This window comes from Chlorocebus sabaeus, chromosome 26 (genome assembly GCF_047675955.1).
Source record: "Chlorocebus sabaeus isolate Y175 chromosome 26, mChlSab1.0.hap1, whole genome shotgun sequence".
Classification (NCBI taxonomy): domain Eukaryota; kingdom Metazoa; phylum Chordata; class Mammalia; order Primates; family Cercopithecidae; genus Chlorocebus; species Chlorocebus sabaeus.
The window spans coordinates 3,287,399-3,310,163 of NC_132929.1; the positions used below are offsets into that span (position 1 = coordinate 3,287,399).

At 40.4% G+C, this 22,765-nt stretch overlaps 1 protein-coding gene and 1 long non-coding RNA gene across 11 annotated transcripts in view; one reads left to right on the forward strand and one right to left on the reverse strand.

Moving 5' to 3' along the window:
• Positions 1-471: 471 nt before the first annotated feature.
• Positions 472-9,108, reverse strand: LOC103246028 (uncharacterized). 3 transcript variants are annotated; one of them, XR_012091398.1, is made up of 3 exons: positions 8,620-9,102; positions 6,066-6,948; positions 472-5,167 (listed from the first exon to the last, which is right to left on the reverse strand). It is a non-coding gene; the product is annotated as an uncharacterized lncRNA (long non-coding RNA). The 3 variants fall into 3 exon arrangements; XR_012091397.1 differs by having other exon boundaries at positions 472-6,948; positions 8,993-9,108; XR_012091396.1 differs by having other exon boundaries at positions 472-6,948.
• A 109-nt stretch (positions 9,109-9,217) lies between these two features.
• UBE3A (ubiquitin protein ligase E3A) overlaps positions 9,218-22,765 on the forward strand; it is a 99,798-nt gene continuing 86,250 nt past the window's right edge. For 7 of the 8 annotated variants that reach the window (XM_037985294.2, XM_037985296.2, XM_008017366.3 and 4 more), the window contains exon 1: positions 9,250-9,786. The gene's annotated coding sequence lies outside the window, so the exon portion shown is untranslated. Of the gene's footprint in view, positions 9,787-22,765 lie in introns of all 8 variants that reach the window. The other variant, XM_008017363.3, reaches the window with a different exon arrangement.

Genomic DNA, 22,765 nt, shown 5'->3' on the forward strand with positions numbered 1-22,765 from the left:
CATGAGGGCCAGACCTGAACTGTAGTCAGCTCACCAAGTTTGGTTCGTTTGTTCATTTGTTTGTGTGGCAAACGCGATTGGTGCCCTGGATCTTCCCACTGTATTGTACGCCAGTCCTAGTGTCAATTGCCAGCACCTGCATTTCTTGCTTAGGGCTCTCTCTGACCAGCTGGAGTTGCTGTGTCCCAACCACAGCAAGCCAGCCAGATGACGATAACAACATTATACACTCACAGGATAATTGTGAAGTGTGTGTTCTACACTGACTCCCAGAGTTCAACAGAAGTGAACTCCGGTTGCCCAAAGTGGACACTTGATTGATAATACACCCTTTTTTTTGCTTCCTCCCTTCCCTAACTCACTTACTTCCTTACCAGTGTTTCTAGGGATCACCTCCCAAATAAATTACTTGCACTCAAATCATTGCCTCGAGATCTGTTTCCGGGAGAAACACAAACTAAGACAACTTCGTCCATTCATTTATCATTTATTGAGCTTAATCAATTATTAGTAAGTCCTTAAGGCATAAAATAAGTCCTTAGCAACATGTTATCTCTTTTCTCATCACAATATTATCCCCTTTACAAATGAAGAAATCGAGGTTGAAATAAATTAAGTAGCTGGCTCAGTATCACATAATTAGGACAGAGTGCTAGAAAGGATTGATGCAGATGAAGATGGCTGGGACTCCCCGATGACCAGTCTTGAATGGAACAGTATAAAAAAAGAGTTTTCTGCTGGGGTAATAATTTGAGAATACTATAAGATTGCTATGAAGCAATGAAAAAAGGGATTACTGAATGACTGAGGAAACATTTCAATGAAATATAGTTTTGAAATTTTTGTTTTCTAGGAAAGCAACATGCTGCAATAAGAGCGCACACAAAAACACGCACACACATACACCTGTGGGTTTAAATCCTAGCACTACTAGTTTTTAGGTGTAAGACATGGGCAAGTTGCTTACTTTCTCTAAGCTCAATTTTCTAATCCATAAAGTGTATAATATCCAAGATTGTTGTATGAATTAATGAGATTTATTTAAACAACTGGCACCTAATGAGTGCACAAATTTAATTTGCAGAAATGTACTGTCCTTTCAGGAACTTTGTGGTAAGTACTGAAATATGGATGCAATCAGTACTATGCTTACCAGTAACCTAAAAAAAGAAGCAATATAAAATATTTATGTCATAAATGATATCTATATTACTATCTTTAAAAATATTGGTCTTTCCGTATGTAGTATGCTAATTTAATGTTACAAAATAAAAGTAAAACCAACAATTTTAATAAGTTAAGCTTTAAGTACAAAATTTTGTTGGAAGCAATGCCAAAGAGTCCACATAGTAACATTTATCATTTTGATAACAAAATTTTGTGTTCTGCATGTGGGCCTCAAGCAGTACTAAAACAAAATAGTTTATCAATTATAAATGATACTCACGATTCTTCCCTAATCAGATGTTTTTTTGAGTTGAGAGATTCTGAACAAAAACAGTAAGTGTAGAATGTCTGTACCATCTTTAATACTAAGATTTAATTTAATCAATGCATTTCCTTAGATTTAAAAATCATTTTGTTAGAGTCCATGTTCGAATCAGTATATGTATTTAAAATGGAATTAGAGATATGGATTATAGTGTGAATGACTTCAAATAACTCGAATGATGCACATGTCAGAAGGAAACATTTCTAAGGGCTGCTTCATTGATTCAAGTGGAACTGTTTTATTCAGAACAGCTCAGATTAGCAGCAGCAGCAGCTGGTGTTCAATGAAATGCTTCCCTTTTCCACCTACTCTCCAGCTGGGTTAAGACAGGCACAAAAAGATTGGGATGACCAAGGTCAAAGCATGATTTGATAGACTTCCAGGTTTTTGCTCCAGTAACTTCTTGTGTAGTCTTGCCTATAGAGGCAATTAGTGAAATTGGTGGTTGAAAAAGTCATAGCTTTAGAAGGACTTCATAGATCATCTTGTTCAATATCTTAATTTTATACTTCATATACCAAGGTTCTAATTAAAATACTTTATTGTTGTGTATTTATTGGAAGTGACAAGAAGTTAAGATTTCTTACATTTATTTCATTTGCCTGATTTTTCTGTTCCCACTGAATTGTATACGCAGGCACCAATGCACCTTGTATCTCTACTTGACATAGCTGAAAAATGAAACATTCAAAGATACACTACTTTATTACATGTTAGCTCAGTAAAGGGGTCCTCTATTAGACATGCTGGTCTCAGTTCTTAACTTTTACGCTCATAAAGCCTGATTCACTCATTCAAACCTTTTTTGAGGAGTTACCAGGTTTTAGCCGTTGAGATAGATACTGAGGACACAAGAAGTCAAGGGTGCTCTCCTCTCTCAAGGAGCTTAAGGGAAGACAGAAGTGCTAAGCACATACATCGAGTGTGTAGAAGGCACACAGAGGCATAAGCAATGACCCTGCTTGAGAAGATCTGAAAGGCTTCTCAGAGGAGGAGCTTGAACTTATCTAAAAGGTAGAATAAACTGCATGCAAAAGAGCTCCGAATGACTCTCAAGTGTAAGTCATACTGCCTAAGCAATATATTCATGTGGGAAGTGGGAGATGGGGCTGGAATGGAGGCAGGGACCACATTCAATGGGCCCTGTTTTTGGAGTTTAGACATTATTCAGAAGGCCATGGTGAGCCACTGATAGAGTAAAGAAAGGCAGCAAGGTGACAATACATGTTTCTTAAGAAAACATACTGTGATGAGGACACTTGGCAGGAAAGTAGTAGAATATGAACCAGCACTCTATGAATGTTGGGGTTAAAATAGTGAATTAGGTAATATGATCTTACCCTTCTGGAACTTACAGTCTAGTGCAGAAACACTACGGGTCTAAACACTAAGGGTCTAAATTAAGGTAGTAGCAGCGGAAATAGAAGGAAATGGACGTTATGATAATGATGATGATAACATTACCACCATTTACTGAACACTTCCCATGTGTCAGGCACTAAACACTTCATATGCACTATCTTTGTCCATTCTCCACACAGTAGCTAGAGTTTTTCTATAGCTCTTATCATAACTCTCTCAAACCCTTCCAGAGGCTTCCCACCTCCTTCAGCACAAATACCTAAGTTCTTAGGAAAAGCTACGAAGTCCTCCAGGCTGTGACCCACTGTGACCTCTCTGAGCTCACCTTCAACTCCTCTTTCTCTCTCTAGCCACAGTGCCTTGCTAGCTGTTCCTAGATGACTCTAGGCACCTTTCTGCTTCAGGGCCCTCTCTGTCTAGAAGGTTCTTCCCTTTATATTCCCACAGTTCATTCCTCACTTCTGTCAAGCCTCTGATTAAATGAATTCTTTTCAATAAGACCTTCTCTGGCCACTCGGCATGACAGAACTCCTGTAGCATTCCCTATTCCCTTTGCCTTGCTTTATATTTCTCCTTAACATATCATATTCTGACATAACACATATGTGTTGGTTTTCTTCCTCCATGGATCACAAACTCCATGAGGGTAGACTGTTTTTGTTCATTGCTGTATTCTCAGCACTGAGAACAGAGCCGGCACATATCCATTCAATAAATACGAATGGATGAATGAAGGATTATAATGGTCCTATGAGGATGGTACTATTATTTTTTCCCACTTTCCCAAAGAAGAAACAGATATCAATTGAGGTACTCAAGGTTGGATTTCTGGTAACTAGAAGAACTGGGATTTGCATGGCGGGGGTGGGGGCCGGGGGTAGCCTGCCTTTGTTGAGTTGTACTATGTGCCCAGCATTATTGTAACAGCTTTATGTATATTAACACTTAATCCCTACAACTCCATTTTATAGATGAGGAAACTAAATCAGAAAGGGGTTTACAATCTTGCCTGGAATCTCTGCACTTGTAAATTGGGAGCCTGTGCTCTCAGCCACTTTGCTTCACTAATTCTAAGGCCTATTCTTTGGAGAGATACAACTTTGCCTCTTAATTGCCAGGAGAGTGAGGGAGAGGAAGAAATCTAGGATTACTACCATTATTATTATTGGGGACCGCCATAGATGGTAGAGTCACCAATCAAGTCAAAGAATGCAACTCCTCCTGATATCTTTGCTTGGATACTGAGACACAAGGTCAGCTGCAGTTAAAGGGACTTAGAATAACCATGGGAGATCACAGAAGTTAGTTGTCTTACACCAGAGTTGACCTGGTTCACAGGACTTGCTCAATGAAGTCCTCAGGGCCCCACCTTGTTGCTCTGCAATCCCTAGAATGTTTCCCAGTGTCTTAGTCTGTTTATGCTGCTATAACAAAATACCTGAGACTGGAAAATTTGTAAAAAACAGAAACATACTTTTTCACAGTTCTAAAGGCTGGGAAGTACAAGATCAAGACCCCCAGCAGTTTCAGTGTCTGGTGAGAGCTGCTGTTTCCAAGGTGGGACCTTATTGCTATATCCTCTGGAGGGGATGAATGCTGTGTCCTCGTGTGGCTAAAGGGATGGAAGGGCAAAAGAAGGTCTAAGCTAGTTCCCTCCAGTCCTTTCACAAGGGTACTTAATCCATCCATGAGGCAGGGCCCTCATGATTTAATCAGCTGCTAATATCATCACAATGGGGATTAAGTTTCAACATGAATTTTGAAGGGGACACCATCATTCAAACCACAGCATCTTCCAACATAGTTTACTACCCCAACTATTTAATACATACATTCATCAGAAAAGGACAAAAGAAAGGGCAAGTGACACCCAATTCCTTTTAGAAAATGATCTGGAAGTTGCATACATCATTTCTTCTCACATCCTACTGGCCAGAACTTAAGAGATATGGCCACACTTAGGGTGTATTATAGGCAACTATGTGTCTGGCTAGATGTTCTATTATCATGAATGAAGAGGAGAATACATAAGAGTCAGCTAGCAAGCAGTTTGTACAACAGATATCCAACAGGTATCTCAAATTTAACATTACCAAAACTAAATTCCTGCTTGTTCTCCCAAAACCTGCTCCTTTGCACTGTTATCACAACTCAGTCCATGGTGGAAAACAGAACAAACTCAGGGGTTTAATGTTACACATGTTGAGCTTGAGGTGCCTGTAGAACACCCAGTACAGGTTTCCAATAAGGAGTTGAAGATTCTGTGTCTGGTGCTTCTGACTGAGGTCTGTGTTCAAGATTCAGGCTTGATTCCTGACCAAAATAAGTGACAGAAGAGTATATGTAAAAGGTACTGTTCAAAGATTATAACATGGTAGCAAAGAGAACCAAGGATGGGGAGGGAAGATTCTGTACAGGAGACCTGAGAAAGCGCGGCCGAAGACACGGCAGAAGAGCAGAGAATGTAAGGTGACAGAACCAAAGGAGCAGTTTCCAGGAGGCAGTGGTTAGCAGTGTGGAAGGCTGCGGAGAGGTCAGATGTTGTGAAAATTGAGAAGCAACCTTTCAATTTGGCCATTAGGCCATAGTGACATTGACACAAGCAATGTATACAGTAAAATGGAGGGAGCTGCTAAATTTCTGTAGCTGAAGAGGAATTTGGAAGGTAATAGCAATCCAAGTATAGACAGTTTTTCTAAATAGAAGGAACAAAGTAGAGGGAGAATTTATGAACAGGAGAGGGAATGATTAAGGGAGTAAGAGTCTTGAGTCAATTTCCCTTCCCTCAAGAAATAAAAATTACCTGTAGAAAGGACAGAAGGATGGCTTCTACCTTAAGACTCGAGGTCAGAAAGAATGCAAATTTAGACAGGTCTGTAGGGATAAGGGTGGGGGGGTATGTAGGAGTTCATGCCTGCTGTGTACAATACTAAACAATGATACACACACCACAACCACCACCACCACCACCACCACCACCACCACTACTAAGCACTAACATTTATTGAGCACTTTATATGCCAGAAGAGTGTTCTTCATGGAGCTAAGCTTGCTTAACAGTATTTCTTAAATAATGGAAGCTATTCATATATTGAAAGCTTAGCGTTTTTCAAAGGTTGAGTGTGTAACATTCAGATGTGGCCTAAAAATAGCAACAATGACTTCTATCCCAGCATATCTGAATTTTGTCTCTTCCACGCTCTTGACTTACTTCTGATCCTGGGGCATGCTGAGCAGTAAAAAAAGTTGTTTTTGCATTTTGATTCATCTGCTATGACTGGCATCAATAAGAAATCTTCAGCAATAAAACAGCTCTGTCAAAAAACAACTTCACCAGCAATTCAGGGCAAAATGTTTCCTTTGAAAAAAAGTTTGTTGGCCCGATGCAGTGACTCACGCCTATAATCCCAGCACTTTGGGAGGCTGAGGCAGGCGGATCACGAGGTCCGGAGATCGAGACCATTCTGGCTAACACGGTGAAACCCCACCTTTACTAAAAATACAAAAAATTAGCCTGGCCTGGTGGTAGGTGCTTGTAGTCCCAGCTACTAGGGAGGCTGAGGAAGGAGAATGGCATGAACCCGGGAGGCGGAGCTTGCAATGAGCCGAGATTGCACCACTGCACTCCAGCGTGGGCGACAGAGTGAGACTCCGTCTCAAAAAAATAATAATAATAAAATAAAAAGTTTGTTAGTATTATCAGATACATGTTAGTAGGTATCCCCCATGATCAATGAAGTGTTGGGTTACTCTGAAAAAGTGTCCAATCTTACAGGTGTGACTTCCTCTTGAACCGCAAGTTCTTGAGGGCAGAGATAGAGACTGTTCATCTTTTATTGTTTCCCAAGGTCTGGAACATAAATAGTAGTTCAAGTAGTCCAACGTATGACACACAAATAGTTCTGGGTAAACATTAGCTCAAAGTTTGCTCAAGGCATTGATGCAGATGTTTATAAAATTAAATTGTTCTTTTTACTGTACACTTGAAATGAGAAAATTATTAGAAACCACTGGGTCTCATTTTGACAAGAAAAGTCTGAAGAAATCACTGTTCACTTAGTAGATACAAAGTTGTTTTTCTGGGAAAAACACACCTGGAAAAAAAAAAAAAAACGTGGGTCTGATATGGGAGAATTTTTTTTTTCCATATAAACAGATATACAGGGAAGTGGAACACTACTAGTATCTTAAGGATTCCTGAAAATATTTATGTTGGTAAGTTTGATCAGCAAACATTTCTAAATTTGAAAATGGATAAAGCAAAAAGCACAGTGAAGTCTGGAAAGAAGTCTAATACTAATGTCACACATAAGAATACATATTTAAAATTAATTAACTAAAAGGGATATAGGTAATTTCTCCAGATTCCTAGGAAGAATTAAGACCCTCCTTGATCTCAGTAAAGCAATGAATAGTCATTCTGACATCTAGCTAAAAGCAGACTTATTTCCTTTCGGTCTTTAATCTTTTTGGAACTCAAGGATTTCTGCCACACTTTGATACACCAGGCCATTATAAAATTACACCTCATTTATTGACAATTTCTACTTAAAAGGAAGAATACCTAAAAGTATCTCCATATGCTAGATATAGTAGAAATGGTATGCTTTAATTAGTCTAACAATAAAGTCCTTAAAGATTTGCATTCTTTGTTGCCTATTTTGAAAACTTCCAAAGATAAATTTTTATAAAGATTATTATTATTATTTTTTTTTGGGACGGAGTCTTGCTGTCACTCAGGCTGGTGTGCAGTGGTGTGATCTGGGCTCACTGCAAGCTCCGCCTCCTGCGTTCACGTCATTCTCCTGCCTCAGCCTCCCGAGTAGCTGGGACTACAGGCGCTGCCACCACGCCCGGCTAATCTTTTTGTATTTTTAGTAAGAGACGGGGTTTCACCGTGTTAGCCAGGATGGTCTCGATCTCCTGACCTCGTGATCTGCCTGCCTCGGCCTCCCAAATCTGGGATTAAGATTATGTTTCTTACTAGTCCTTTCCATGAAATCTAACAGCAAATAGTTTCCAAATGTGGATGTGTACTGAGAGGAAATGAAAAGCGAATAACGAGCTGAGTTAAAACATCTTAAAACAGAATATGGCTTAATACTATCATTTATCATCAGTTGTCCTAGAATAACTTAAATTCTTCTAGCTTATTGTTGTTTTTTCGATAGTTGATTATAGTTGTGAGGCGGGATACACACACATCCACACTACAACAAAGATTTTCTGAGACTGACAGTTAAAAAATACAGTGTTGGCCAAGCACTGTGGCTCATGCCTATAGTCCCAGAACTTTGGGAGGCTGAGGTGGGAGGATCACTTGAGACCAGGAGCTTGACATAGCAAGACTCCATCTCCAAGTTTAAAAACAAAAATAAATTAAAAAAAGATACACTGCTATGTATGACTGTTGATACAAAAAATCTGAATACTAGACATGGCGACTCATATGCTACTTCAAGGGCTTATCAACAAAGTTGCTAGTCGTAACACTATGAATTGTTAATGATACTGTTTTGGCTTTGCTAGCAAGTGTTGTAAAGCTATATATACACACACACACACACCCCTTTTAAAATAAAATGGTGATCCTGGTACTAAATATGATTTTAAATGGATTTAATTTTAATTTTAATGGCTTGAACTAGGTTCAGCTGTCATAGGGATCAAAATTAGCCTCTATCCCAGCTGGGGTCAACCAGGGAGCCACTTTTCTTAACCGACAACCTACTGAACGTCAACAACTGCAGGAGACGGGACTTTACCTTTGTCTCCGGTAAACTAGTTGACACATCCCGTGTTGGCAAGAGGCCTAAGCAGATGACCTTGGTCCTCTAAAATCTGGCCTGCACTCTCGGGGCACCCCTGCAACACCTATAAAGACAGCTCCAGATAAAAAAGGGTTGGGGTGGAAAAGCTAATAACGCCAGGCACCTGCCCCGCCTCGGGGCTGGGGGCTATTCCTGCGGTTTCAGCTGACTTTCGGAGCCATTCGTCTCCCAACACAGTCGGAGGTGTTCCTCGGCTGGGTACACCAAGGGGCTCTGCAACCCTCCTGGGGGGTGCCCAGAGGGCTTCCGGATGTACCAGGTTTATTCTTTCGGGTCACAGACAGCACAAACTAAAAGGACGGATTACCCTTTCTGTCCAGTCGCAAGATGGCGACCGACCCTGGTGGGACTCCGAGGGGCCGCCAGCCACCTCCTCTTCCCAATGGCCCGTGCGCCGGCGGCGACGGCAAGCGGGAGGGAGGCGGAGCCGGTGAGGGAAGGAGGGGCGGAGCGCGGCGCCCTCCCGCGCGTCTTGGCCCCGCCCCACGTCCCCGCGTCCCGGCCTGGAGCCCTCGCCCGGCCGGGCGGCGCGCGCTGCCTGCCGGGATACTCGGCCCGCCCAGCCAGTCCTCCCGTCTTGCGCCGCGGCCGCGAGATCCGTGTTTCTCCCAAGATGGTGGCGCTGGGCTCGGGGTGACTACAGGAGACGACAGGGCCTTTTCCCTTCGCCAGGACCCGACACACCAGGCTTCGCTCGCTCGCGCACCCCGCCGTCGCGTAGCCATCCGCCAGCCCGGGCGCCCGCCATCCGCCGCCTACTTACGCTTCACCTCTGCCGACCTGGCGCGCTCGGCTGCGGGCGGCGGCGCCTCCTTCGGCTCCTCCTCGGAATAGCTCGCGGCCTGTAGCCCCTGGCAGGAGGGCCCCGCAGCCCCCCGGTGTGGACAGGCAGAGGCGGCTGGCGACGAACGCCGGAATTTCGGCGGCTCCGGCGCCCCCTTTCCCGGCCTCGTTTTCCGGATAAGGAAGCGCGGGTCCCGCATGAGCCCCGGCGGTGGCGGCAGCGAAAGGGAACGAGGCGGTGGCGGGCGGAGGCGGCGGGCGAGGGCGACGACGATCAGTGAGGCGGCCGCCGCAGCCCAGGCGCGGGGGCGACGACAGGTCAGTGTTGCCGCGGCCTGCGCCAGGCGGCGCTGGCTCCCCTCCGTCACTCGGCCGGCCTTCGGGGCCCGCGGTGGCGAGGTCGGCGCCCCGCTTCCCCGCCCCCCGCCGCCGAGGCGAGTGTTTGGGGGCGCGTGGTCCGGAGGGGCTGGTGCCAGAAGTAGGCCCCTGGTGGCCGCGGCTGCTGCAGCCTTAACTGTCAGTCCTGGCTGAGCGCCGGCGGGAGGGTTTTGTCGCCCGAGGGGACGCGAGCGGGCCCGGGGCGGGGCTGGACGTGCGAGGCGTCGAGATTTGGGCCTCCTCGGAGAGAGGCTCGTCGAGCCAGCCGGGGCCCCAGACTGGGAAGGGCAGGCCCTTTCCTTCCAAGGGGAGCTCTTTTTCGGCGTTTTCGAGGTTTCTGGCTCTCTTGGGGAAGACATATTTAGCCGTGTGCTTGGTGGGTTGGGGTTTTGGGGGTGGATTGATGGGAAGGGAGGGCGGAGGAAGTGGTATGTCAAGCCCAGGGTTGTGCGCACAGATTACTCATGTGTTGCCGTCCACCAGGATTTCTGAAGTTGAACGTGAGTTACTGGCTTTGCCAGAGACTGCTGTGTTATATGCAGACCTGCATGCAAGCAGTTGGCCTTTTTTTTTTTTTTTTCGCCCTTTTCACTGTAGAAAATGAAAAGGATGCTTTCCTCATCTTAGTGGTGAAGGCTTTTGTTGGTAAAGGTGGAATTGAATGTACCAAATACCTTAGTCCGTGAAATTTTAAAAATAATTTTAATACACTGGTGAAGCTTAGCAACCTTGAAAGAGAATTTAGCGTCTAAATTTTTTTAATGACTTTTTATGGATGTGTTAAATTAGTAACAGTACAAAATCTGTTTGAGATTATTAAGAGGCTAGGGTGCCGTTGAAAATGTAAAGTAATAGCATATGGGGTTTGCAGTGCATAGTTAACCTCAATCATGAAGGAATATGGATATGACGCGTAATTTTGGATCATTTGACTGCCTGCAATATTGAGAGAAGCAGGAAATTATTACAGAGTTTTTTGGGAGACGACTTAAAGTTTAAGAAATACAACTGTCGGAAGTTACCTGTCAGAGACACAAAGGTAGCCAATCAATCTTGTGGAATACATTGGACAAGTGGGGTAAGGTGTTTGTCTCACACTTCTGACCAGTAAGTACTCTTAAGAGGTGATTTGGTAAATCATGTGAAATTTAGAATTTAGGAGAGATAAGAAAGTTTTGTCTTGGTATGTATAGTGGAAATAGCTTTGAAATTAGATCTGTTTTTAAATCTAAGCTAGTTACCACATTTTTAGTGAAATGAATACAATATTAATAATGTGATTGATAAGCCCTAAGGATGACCAGAAACCCTTTTAAGAAACGCTAATAGTCTTGACCAAAAATGAAAGGAAATAGCTTCAAGAAATAATTTGCAATGTTTGTGTATTTATAATATACATAGGAGAAATACAAGAACAGAATATGAAGAGGTAACTCATAATCTTTACAAAATTAGAATGTAAACTATGCAAGTCTTACTGTGTCAATATTTATTAACCTGCATTAGTTTGCTAAGTAGTATGCTCACCATCCTCTGGACATTGCCCCTGTCCCTGAGGAGCTTAACTTTATACAGAGATACAAAATACTGTGTTTTGATTTCCTTTCAGAGGATTTATAAGCTACTTATGTTTTATCTGTCCTAAATTCTGCCCTTGTTTTTTCATGGCTGAAAAAATAACTTCCTAAGAAAGGCACGTACTAGTCAGAGGTGTGGGGAAAAAGTGTTCTCATCCCACTTGTCCAGTCCATTTAACAGTATTTATTGGGTACCTACAGTGTCTTTGACATGTGACATCTAATCAGTTGTATTTCTTAAACTTCATATCATTTCTATTTCAATCACCTCCTTCTCCCCTCCAAAAAAATTTACTGTGTAAACTGTGATAATACACTGTTTCTCTCAGTGTCAGTCAGTGGAATGATCCAGATTTATAGGTCATAGCAAAGTTTTTCATCCCAAGCTCTTAAAATGATGTTTCCAAATGTCCATTTTCTTAAATGACTGCTAATGTTCTCCAGTCGTGTTACACATATTTTGTTTAGACCTATAATTGTATAGATCTAAATGTAGAAACATTACATTATGTACATATGCAGCTGCTGAAAGAAAATTAGTTTTCTCATTTTTAGATCGGGGTGAAGACAAACTTTTAGAAGTGATCTTTCAGTAAAATACTGGATGAAGTCTTAGGTGCTCTTTTTATGCTGGTTCAGGACAAAAGTTTTTTTGACTGGTTTTGAGTTTTCCCCTCACTGCCAAATGTAAGGATAACATGTAGTAACAAGACAAATTGGTATGTATAGTGGTAATGTCTTTGGAATTAGACCCTACTTTTAATTCTGACCTTATTAATCTTGGTAAGCCACAGTTTTGTCACCTGTAAAATGGGTTGGTGAAACTTCCCCAGAGTTGTGAGGCTTAAAGTATGTAAAACGCCTAACACGCAGGCACTCAATAAGTATTACCTTAGAAATCTTCCTATCCAGTTTTTCTGAATGGTCTGGAAGCACTTTGTATCTAATGGACTATAGCATGTTATCCTTTATATTGTTTATTTCTTTTCTCATTCACTATGAACTCTTTAAGGCCGGGAATTCCTAGTGTTTACCAGAGAATGTGTTACTAGATGTCTTAGTCTGTTCTGGCTACTATTACAAAACACCACAGACAGGGTGGCTTATAAACAACGGAAGTTTATTTCTCACGGTTTTGGGGGCTGAGAAGTCCAAGATCAAGGTACTGACAAATTTGACATCTTAGTGAGGGCCCTCTTCCCTTGTTCATAGACAGCTAGCTGTCTTTTCACTATAACTTCATGTAGTAGAAGAGTAGAGGGGGCTTTATAGGGCCTCTTTTATAGAGGCATTAATTCCATTAATGCGGGCAAAGCCTCCCAAAGGCCCCACCTGTTAATACTATCACCTTGGTGGTTAGGCTTTCAACATGAATTTTGGGGGACACATTCAGACCACAGCACTAGAGCAGTCATGAATTAGTTATTGGTAAATCAGTAAATGATCAACTAACATTGATTAGGTTCCTCCTGTGGCTTCTACGAGCTGAGCTAGGTACAGGCGCCACAAAGACAAGAAAGCTGCCTTTTTGAATGCTTATAATTGAGTGACTTTCTCACATTCATGTGTGTGTGTGTGTGTGTGTGTGTGTGTGTGTGTGTGTGTGTAAAAAACCCTATCACATAATGGAACTTCATTCTCCCGTGCCCTTCCAATCTAAGAGCAGTTCTGTGGACTCAATACCTCCTACCCACCAGCTGCTACTCTGAAAATTTACTTTTGTACTCATTTTAAAAAGTTCAGCCCTTTGGCACATGCATTATTACTTCATGCCTTGGTCCCAGCCCACCACCCCAGTATCTGGCATGTAGTGTATTAGTTTGTGTGTGTGTGTGTGTATGTATGTATATAGAATTTAAAATTTTTGGCCGGGTGTGGTGGCTCACGCCTGTAATCCCAACACTTTGGGAGGCTGAGGTGGGCGGATCACGAGGTCGGGAGATCGAGACCATTCTAGCTAACACGGTGAAACCCCGTCTCTACTAAAAATGCAAAAATTAGCCAGGTGTGGTGGCGGGCGCCTGTAGTCCCAGCTACTTGGGAGGCTGAGGCAGGAGAATGGCATGAACCCCGGGAGGCGGAGTTTGCAGTGAGCTGAGATGTGGCCACTGCACTCCAGCCTGGGAGACAGAGTGAGACTCTGTCTCAAAAAAATAAAAATTTAAAAAAATAAAAAAATAAAAAAGAATTTAAAATTTTTACTTTGGCGGTTGTTTTCAAATACTCTAATTTTGGGGGGCATGATTATCATTTTGTCTTCTGGCAATACATTGATAGATGCTACCTAAGTAGGATTGTCTGTGAGGTCAGCTGCTCCAGTCATTTTATACATGAGGAAATTGGAGTGCAAAGCTTTAAAATGATTTTCTGAAAGACACCCAGGTGTCAGGATCAGAACTAGAATCCAAGTCTCTAGTTCAGGACTCTGCACACATTGGCACATGTTCTGTCCTACCTTTTGGGATGAATAGTTACACTTGCTTTGTGATTACTCACCCACCTTTTTGGAGATACATGAGTGTTTTATACACTATTAATAGAAGGCAGCCTTCACAAAATGCCATCCACAGATCTGTTATTTCTTCTAATAAAGGAAATGATGTAAAATTACCTTAAATAGAAATAGTGTTAATTCTAGAAACATACTCCATAATCCAAACATGAAATGTTTGAAATACTTAAAGATGCTATAAAAATAAGTCCTTTTTAAAAAGATAATATTAAAAATTTTTGTTTTATAGAGATGAGGGTCTCACTGTGTTGCCCAGGCTGGTCTTGAACTCCTAGGCTTTTACCTCAGCTTCCCAGTGTGTTGGGATTACAGGCATGAGCCACAACACCTGGCCAAGTTCTTTTTTTTTTTAATGAAATGACTTATTAATACACAGCTTCTTTGCCAGCTTTTGTTTTCATTTGCTCTCAAAAATGTTGCTTAGTGCTTTGATGTGAGTTATCTGTAACAGGTAAATGCCGTTATGGATAATAATTCAAAAGGAAGCTTATTAATTATTAGGCCTACCTGAGAGTGAAATAAAGTTAGGAATTTTTTTTTTTTTTTTTTTTTTTTGAGACGGAGTCTCGCTCTGTAGCCCGGGCTAGAGTGCAGTGGCCGGATCTCAGCTCACTGCAAACTCCACCTCCCGGGTTTACGCCATTCTCCTGCCTCAGCCTCCCGAGTAGCTGGAACTACAGGTGCCCACCACCGCACCCGGCTAGTTTTTTGTATTTTTTTGGTAGAGACGGGGTTTTACTGTGTTAGCCGGGATGATCTCGATCTCCTGACCTTGTGATCCGCCCGTCTCGGCCTCCCAAAGCATTTTCTTTGTGTTTAATTTTATTTATTTGTTTAGAGACAGGGTCTTGCTCTGTTGCCTAAGTTGGAGTGCAGTGGTGCTGTCATAACTCATTGCAGTCTCAGGCCTGAGTGATCCTCCTATCTCACTCTCCTGAGTAGGTGAGATTAGCATATGCCACCATGCCTGGCTAATTTTTTTATTTTTTGTGGAGATGGGGTCTTGCCATGTTCAAGTTGGTTTCAAACTCCTGTACTCAAGCCCCTTGGCCTCCCAAAGTGCTAGGATTACAGGTGTGAGCTACCATGCCCAGCTGAGCATTTAAAAAAAATACTGGTCTTTGTACATGAGTCGTTACTATTTGATTCTAAGCCTTATGAGTGATAATCCCTAAAATTATTTCTAAAATTTAATTTAAGTGTGTCAGAGTCATTGAAATGGAGGAAGGAGGTTGGTCTTGAGGTTGTTTTAACTATAGCTTCCTAATGGTCATGAGCAGGTCATTTAGCTTTTGAAGCGTTTGTTCCTTCTTCTGTCAAATGAAGGTGATAGTTGCTTTGTTTTAAAAGAGTATGCTTTTCAAATGTGATCATTCTTGAAAATGTAGATTAAGAAGCTTTTTAGAGGCCAAGCGCGGTGGCTTACGCCTGTCATCCCAGCACTTTGGGAAGCCGAGGCAGGCGGATCACAAGGTCAGGAGATCGAGACCATCCTGGCCAACATGGTGAAATCCCATCTCTACTAAAATACACACACACAAAAATTAGTGGGTCGTGGTGGCACACGCCTGTAGTCCCAGCTACTCTGGAGGCTGAGGCAGGGGAAACACTTGAACCCGGGAGGCGGAGGTTACAGTGAGCCAAGATCATACCCACTGCCTGGTGACAGAGCGAGACTCCCTCTCAAAAAAAAAAAAAAAAAAAACTTTTTAGAAACTTTGTATTGGGAAATTTTTAGTGTGTGAATTCATTCTAAATATGTGAACTCCATTTGACATGGACAATAGATCTTAATAGTTTGTGGTACATTATTCAGTGTATTAATAAAAAGTCAAATCTCTTTTGTAATTTGCTGTATCAGACCTGTTGTGTTAATCTCATCTATGGCAAGTGAATCATAAGATTGACCTGAAAGGAAAAGAGATTTTTAGGGGACATAGAATCATATTGGATAAGATTATTCCTATAGTTCAGTTTCAGGAAATCTGAACAGGAATCTTGTGTAAGGAATCACATGTGATTATAGAAGACAGTCTGATGTAAGACTTTATTTATCAAGGTCTGTATCTGTGCTTCAAGTAAGAGCATAGAGGTAGTATATGAGCCCTGAACACTCATACAAGGATAAAATTTTTCTTAAAACTGTTGGCTGGACAGTGTAGAGTCTAAAGCTGTGACTCTTAACAGTTCATTGTGTTCCAGAAGTTCATCTGTACCCCTCAGGATCAATTGAGGTTAGTCTAGCACAGACTTTAGTTATGAAAACCAAACATGAGAAAAATTTTTTGACCTATCTCTTCATAGCATGCAGGCTTGGTAGGTCTTTTCTAGTTCTGGATGTGTGCCCGTTGTATATACTTTCAGCAATTCAGGATGTTCCTTTTCATGTTTAAGACAAGCACTCTTGCACACAAATTACACAGCTGTGGGCTGAATGAAGATGCTACCATTGCTGTACTTCTACACGGATTCTTTTCGTGTAATGACTTCTGTCTCATAGCAGAAGGGATGGCTTATCCATTTCAAGCTTCTGTTAATAGTTTGTCTTAGAATTGCCTTTGTGTACTGTAGCCAACACCCCAACTCATATATTTTTATAATCTTTGTGATGCAGAATAAATTCTGAATCTTTCCACCTCCAAATTAAATATACAAATACTGAAAATAAAATACCATGTATTCACTATGGACATGTCACATTTTGTCTCTTTCTTGCACTCTTGTTCCCTAAAGCTCATGTTAAACTCATGTTCTTTATTTTCTTCTCAGATGATTCCTTTAGCACTGCACGTAACAGTACAGGAATTTCTTCCTTTCATACTTCCAACAAATACTTTTCTGTCTCTAACAGATGTGAACCATAATGCTGTTCTTTAGAAAGCAAAGGATGAAGTGCACAGCAGTATTTTCTATATAAAGCTAATGGGTCATAAGGGGAAATAGGGGTTATTTCCAGCTTGTTTATTGTCTTAATACATTTTTCCTCAGAATTCTATTTATTGTGCCTCTGTGGTTATATGCACCAATTTTGATAACCTTACAATGTGCTATAAATAAGGATATTTATATTATCTTTGTTAAATATTTTAAGTTTTTGTTTTGGGAATGGGAAAAAATCTTTTGTGCACCTATTGTATGTGATATGTATACTAATGGATAAATCCTATTTCACACAACGATTAATTGGGTAACATTTTTCTTTCCTAGTTTTCTGAAGTCAGCGGTCATGTTGTGTGTTGGTGATTGAAAATATGCTCTTTAGGCTGGGCACCTTGGCTCACGCCTGTGATCCCAGCACTTTGGGAGGCCGAGGCATGCCGATCACCTGAGGTCGGGAGTTCGAGACCAGCCTGGCCATCTTGGTGAAACCCTGTCTCTCCTAAAAATACAAAAATTAGCTAGACGTGGTGGCACACATCTGTAATCCCAGCTACTCGGGAGGCTGAGGCACGAGAATCGCTTGAACCTGGGAGGCAGAGGTTGCAGTGAGCCGAGATCGTGCCATTGCACTCCAGCCTGGGCAGGCGACACTTCATCTCAAAAAAAAAAAAAAAAAAAAAGAAAAAGAAAAGAAAAGAAAATATGCTATTTAAGATCATCCAAATTCAGTTTCTAAGAATTATAAAGTTTTCCTAATTACTTAAGCTGCTTCATTCTCATTCCCTTTTTTAACACATTTTTCCATCTCTATAACATGTTGAACATGTTTAAAGAATAGAGTGGGAGAATAGGAAGTTACGTGGATAAAGTTTGGTGACTAAGGTAGGAATACATCCTGCCTCACAGAATGGGAATACTTCTGAAAAGTTGACGATAGTATCGAAGAACACTTAAGTGTAGTGTATTAGAAGAACTGAGCTAATTTTGATCTTTTATACACATAAAGCAACATCTATGCATTTCAAATAATGTATATTTCTTTAAATTTATTGCTCGGTGTACTGTATTTCAAATATTGTAAAAATGAAAAAATCTTGTGGTCTTATTTAACTCAGTATGGGATAAGTCCTCCCCACCTTCCCATTCTTATTTCCTCTTTTAGGCTGAATGAAAGGTGGGGGAGTGAATTTAAAAATAGATGGATCTCAACTGGAGAATAGGTTGGTCACGTCTCAACTGACTTTAAATAATTTCTTAAATCCTGGATTGAAAATTATAAGAGAACAGTAAATGTTTGCTCTCAGTTCATTTTTTTATTTTGTTTTCTCATGTACAGTTTTAGGAGGAATGAACTACTTTCTAGTTCTTTCAGGCCTGCTTTTAGATATCTGCTGTGGCGACAGTCCTCTACACTCAGAACTGAAAGTAATTTTAAATAGTGATAGGCAGAACTAGGGGTCAGTTTTACTGCCTATGCCTGTGCTAAATTTGACATGGCATTCCTAGGAGGGGAGGGGGAGTGAGGGCGGTGCACACATTGTCCATATTGCTAGTCAGTGCCAGATTTCTCTCTTAAATGGTCAGGATCTAATTCCCCAAAGTGCTGTTCCAGATAACCTAGTATCTGTCCAAAATTGCCCTGCTACAAGAGTATATATATTATATGTATTTTATATGTGTGTGTGTTTGTATATTATATGCATAATATATATATATATACATGTATTTATTTTATTTTTTCCTGAGATAGAGCCTCACGCTGTCACCCAGGCTGGAGTGCAGTGGTGCGATCTCATCTCACTGCAGCCTCTGCCTCCTGGGTTCAAGCGATTCTCCTGCCTCAGCCTCCTGAGTAGCAGGGACTACAGGCGTGTGCCACCACGCCCGACTAATTTTTGTATTTTTAGTAGATACAGGGTTTCACCATGTTGGCCAGGCTGGTTTCAAACTCCTAAACTCACGTGATCTGCCCGCCTCGACCTCTGAAAGTACTGGGATTAAAGGCATGAGCCACCACACCAACCCTATTACATTCTTACTAAGAAGTTTGGTGGTTTTGTTTTGTTTTGTTTTGTTTGTAGAGATGAAGTTTCACTGTATTACCCAGCCTGGTCTTGACTCCTGGGCTCAAGGGATCCTCCTGCCTTGGCCTCCTAAAGTGCTGGAATTATAGACATGAGCCACTGCGTCCAGCCTGTATCATATTTTTATTCTGACATCTTTTCTAATTTTTTTTAGTGAAGTAGGGAGGTTTATATTAGATGATCTTCCAAGGTAAATATCAGCTTGGACATTATATGCTAATATGTCTTTTGTTTGTTTTTAAAATAAGTGTATATGTTTTAATTGTAAAGTTTTAAAAACATCCAGAAAACAACATAGCAAATGCCCATTTATCCACCAGCTATAAATGTAAATTATGTTCATTTTTATCCCTTGGGGGAAAGGATGCCAGTTACATAATCACTTTTAACAACCCCAACTGTTCAAGTCCTGTTACCCCTCTCTACACAAAGTAACAACTGTCTTGAGATTCTTAAGTATATTTCACATCCTTGTTTTATACTTTTACTATACATGTGTACATGTATCTATAAGTGATATGTGGTGTTGGTTTTTGTATTAAATTTTTACAGATATGTATAGCACTGTCTTTCAATAGCTTGATTTTTTTAAACTCAGTATCAAGTTTTTGAGGTGTATATGTTGATGTATGTAGATGTAGTTTATTCAGTTTCACTGTTGTCTGGCACTTCATTTTGTGCATAGATAAAATGTATCCCACTATTGATGGATATTTTGAGTTGTTTTCTTTTTGCTATTATAAGCAATGCTGCAGTGTTTATTTTTACATGAGTGTATGTGCAGGTGTTTTGGAAAGAACCGTAGAAGTGAAATTGCTGGTTACTAGATACTGGTAAATTCTTTTCTTAAATGGATATGCCAGTGTGTAGTTTGTCAGCATTATGTGGGCATTTCTAGCATCCTCACCTTATACTGTTTATTGAATTCTGAGTCGTATTTATCTCAACTGAAATTAGGTAATTTATTTATTCCTGTATTTGATAGTTCTGTGAGAACAGTAAATGTTTATCATCTGTCATTCTTTTTTTCATGCCCACATTCAGTTATTTGTAAGTGCTGAATAAGTATTCATCTACAGATTGATAAGGATCAGTTCCTTTTTCCCCCGACTAGAAATGTTACTCCAGTTGATAATAACAGCTCAAAAGGAAATGTAAGGCAGAGGTGAGAGAATCACTTGAGGCCGCGAATTGGAGACCAGCCTGGGCAACAAAGTGAGACCTTATCCCTATGAAAAATAAAATTAGCCCAGCTCGGGAGCCTGAGGTGGGGGGGATTGCTTGAACCCTGGAGTTCCAGGCTGCAGTGAACTATTATCACACCACTGCACTCCAGCCTCGGTGACAGAGACCCTGTCCCTTAAAGAAAAAGAAAAAAATTATAACCAGGCTAGACCACATTGAAGTATTTTGTAAGACATTAATAGAAGACTAAATGTTCTCGTATGTTTACTATTTATGTTAAGTACGTATGGTTTTTAGAACAACAGTTTTCTATCAAGTGTGGTCTAGTTCACTTAGAATTAGATGGGGTCGATTTTTTGAAAAGCATTTTGAAGTTAAATTAGAAGCTAATTTTTTTTGTTACTAAATCAGTTTTCGTTTTATGAGTTTACATGCTACAGGCATGTTTACAGGCAGATGAATGTAACAGATTAAACTTGAAATTATGTAGCTATGATTCCTTCAAGGAAAAACCTACCTACCTTTAGTTCTTTTAGTATGTTGCATTATAAGTCTTTTGTGTGTGCATATATAGCAGGCATAAATTGGCATAATTCTAGGTTTAATTTTAGGCTAGGCACTATGGAAGTTTGAACTCTAATTATAGTGTAAAAATAACCCAGAGGAAAATTTCAGAATAATAAATCATTGGGACTATATGGTACAGATGTCTCTTTTCAGATTGTAGAATTGTTGACCAGTAGGAATGTTTTATGATTAAAAGCCAGGAAATTAAAGTAATTCTGATGATTTGGTATTTCTAAAGATTTTCATAGATGACAGTTGAGAACTACTCTCAGATGAGATTCTTCCATTGCTGGTAAGTCATGTAATAAAACACTTAAGTAAATGTATTTTAATGGGGAATAACATTTTAATATTGGCACATCGTGAGTCTACCTTCTGTAGTTAGTAGGTAAATAAGAAATAGCCTTATTTTAAAAAAAAAAAAAGTCAAAGAACGCAAGGGAGGGGAGAGCCAAGGTGCACATTAGAAGGAGATTATAGTACTCTTCCAGTGCACAGTGGATGTGTTGTGATACCACAGTTCTATGTATGTATGATTGTATAGCCCAGATTTACCAGCATGGGCTCAGTTTTAAATATTAGGTTAGTCCCATAAATCAAGACAAGTTCCTAGGAATTCTAACATTTTTACATTTCCAAAAGAGAGTCTCTTGTGTTTTGTGGTAGTTGCCCCACCATCCCTCAAATATTGGTGTGTAGAATCTATTTTTGAGGATGAGGAAATATAGAAAAGAAAAATAAAAAGCTATTTTTTTTTAAGTATAAGAAGAAATGAAATGTTTCTCTTCCCTTCATAGCCAATTCTAAAACTTAACAGTTGTTAAATGTGTTTAAATGTAGGGGGAAAGAAATGCTTGGAAGGAAATTACCAATCAAATATAAAATGGTAAGATAGCTGTAAAGGTACTGATATACATACAGCTTTTTTCCTTTTGGGGAGGCGGTGTTTAAAAAAAAAATCATACCAAACATATTCTCTAACTTTCAAAACTATTAATAGCTTTATTGAGATAATTCACATACTATAAAATTCACCCTTTTAAAGTTTTTAGTATATTCACAGTTGTGCAGCCATCACCACTATCGAATTTTAGAACATTTTCATCGTCCCCAAAAGAAATCCTAACCTGCTAGCAGCCATTCCCCATTCTTCCCTTTCCTGGCCCCTGGCAACAACTAATCTGCTTTGTCTCTATGAATTTATTTATTCTGGACATTTCATATAAATGGGAATCATACACTATGTGTCCTTTTGTGTGCAGGTTCTTTTATTTACCATGGTATTTTCAAGGTATATTCATGTTGTGACATGAATACTGTTGCAAAGAACGTTTATCTGCAAGATTTTATGTGAATATATATATTCAGTTCTCTTGGCTATATATCTAGGAGTGAAACTGCTGGGTTCCTAGGGTAACTCTGTGTTTAACATGTTGAGGAATTGCCAAACCCTTTTCCAAAGTGGCTGCCCTAATTTTGCAATTGCACCAGCAGTGTATGAGGGTTCTGATTTCTCTACTTCCTTTTAACACAGCTGTCCTTTTTATTTCAGCCATTCTTGTGTGCGTGAAGGATCTTTGTGGCTCTGATGTCCATTTCCTTGACAACTTACGGTGATGAACATCATTTCATATGCTGATTGGCCATCTTCGGAGAACTATTTCTTTTGCCATTTTAAATTTTTGTTATTGTTGGCTTGTACGAGTTTTTGAAATATATTCTGGGTACAAGTCCCTCATCAGATATGTGATTTTCAAATAATTTCCCCCATTTTATGGATTGTCTTTTCATTTTCCTTTGAAGCGCACAGTTTTTAATTTTCGTGAAGTCCATTTTTTTTTTCTTTTGTTGTTTGTTCTTTTGGTGGTGGTATGTAAGAAACCATTGCCTAATCCAAGATCGTAAAGATTTATACCTGTTCTCGTCTAAGAGTTTTATAGTTGTATCTCTTATATTTAGGCCTATTATCTGTTCTGAGTTAACTTTTACATAAGGTGTGAGGGGGAGATCCAATTGTATTCTTTTACAAGTGGCAATTCAGTTTTCCCAGCACCATTTGTTGAAAAGTATTCTTTCCCCACTGAATTATCTTGGCGTCATTGTGAAAATTTAAT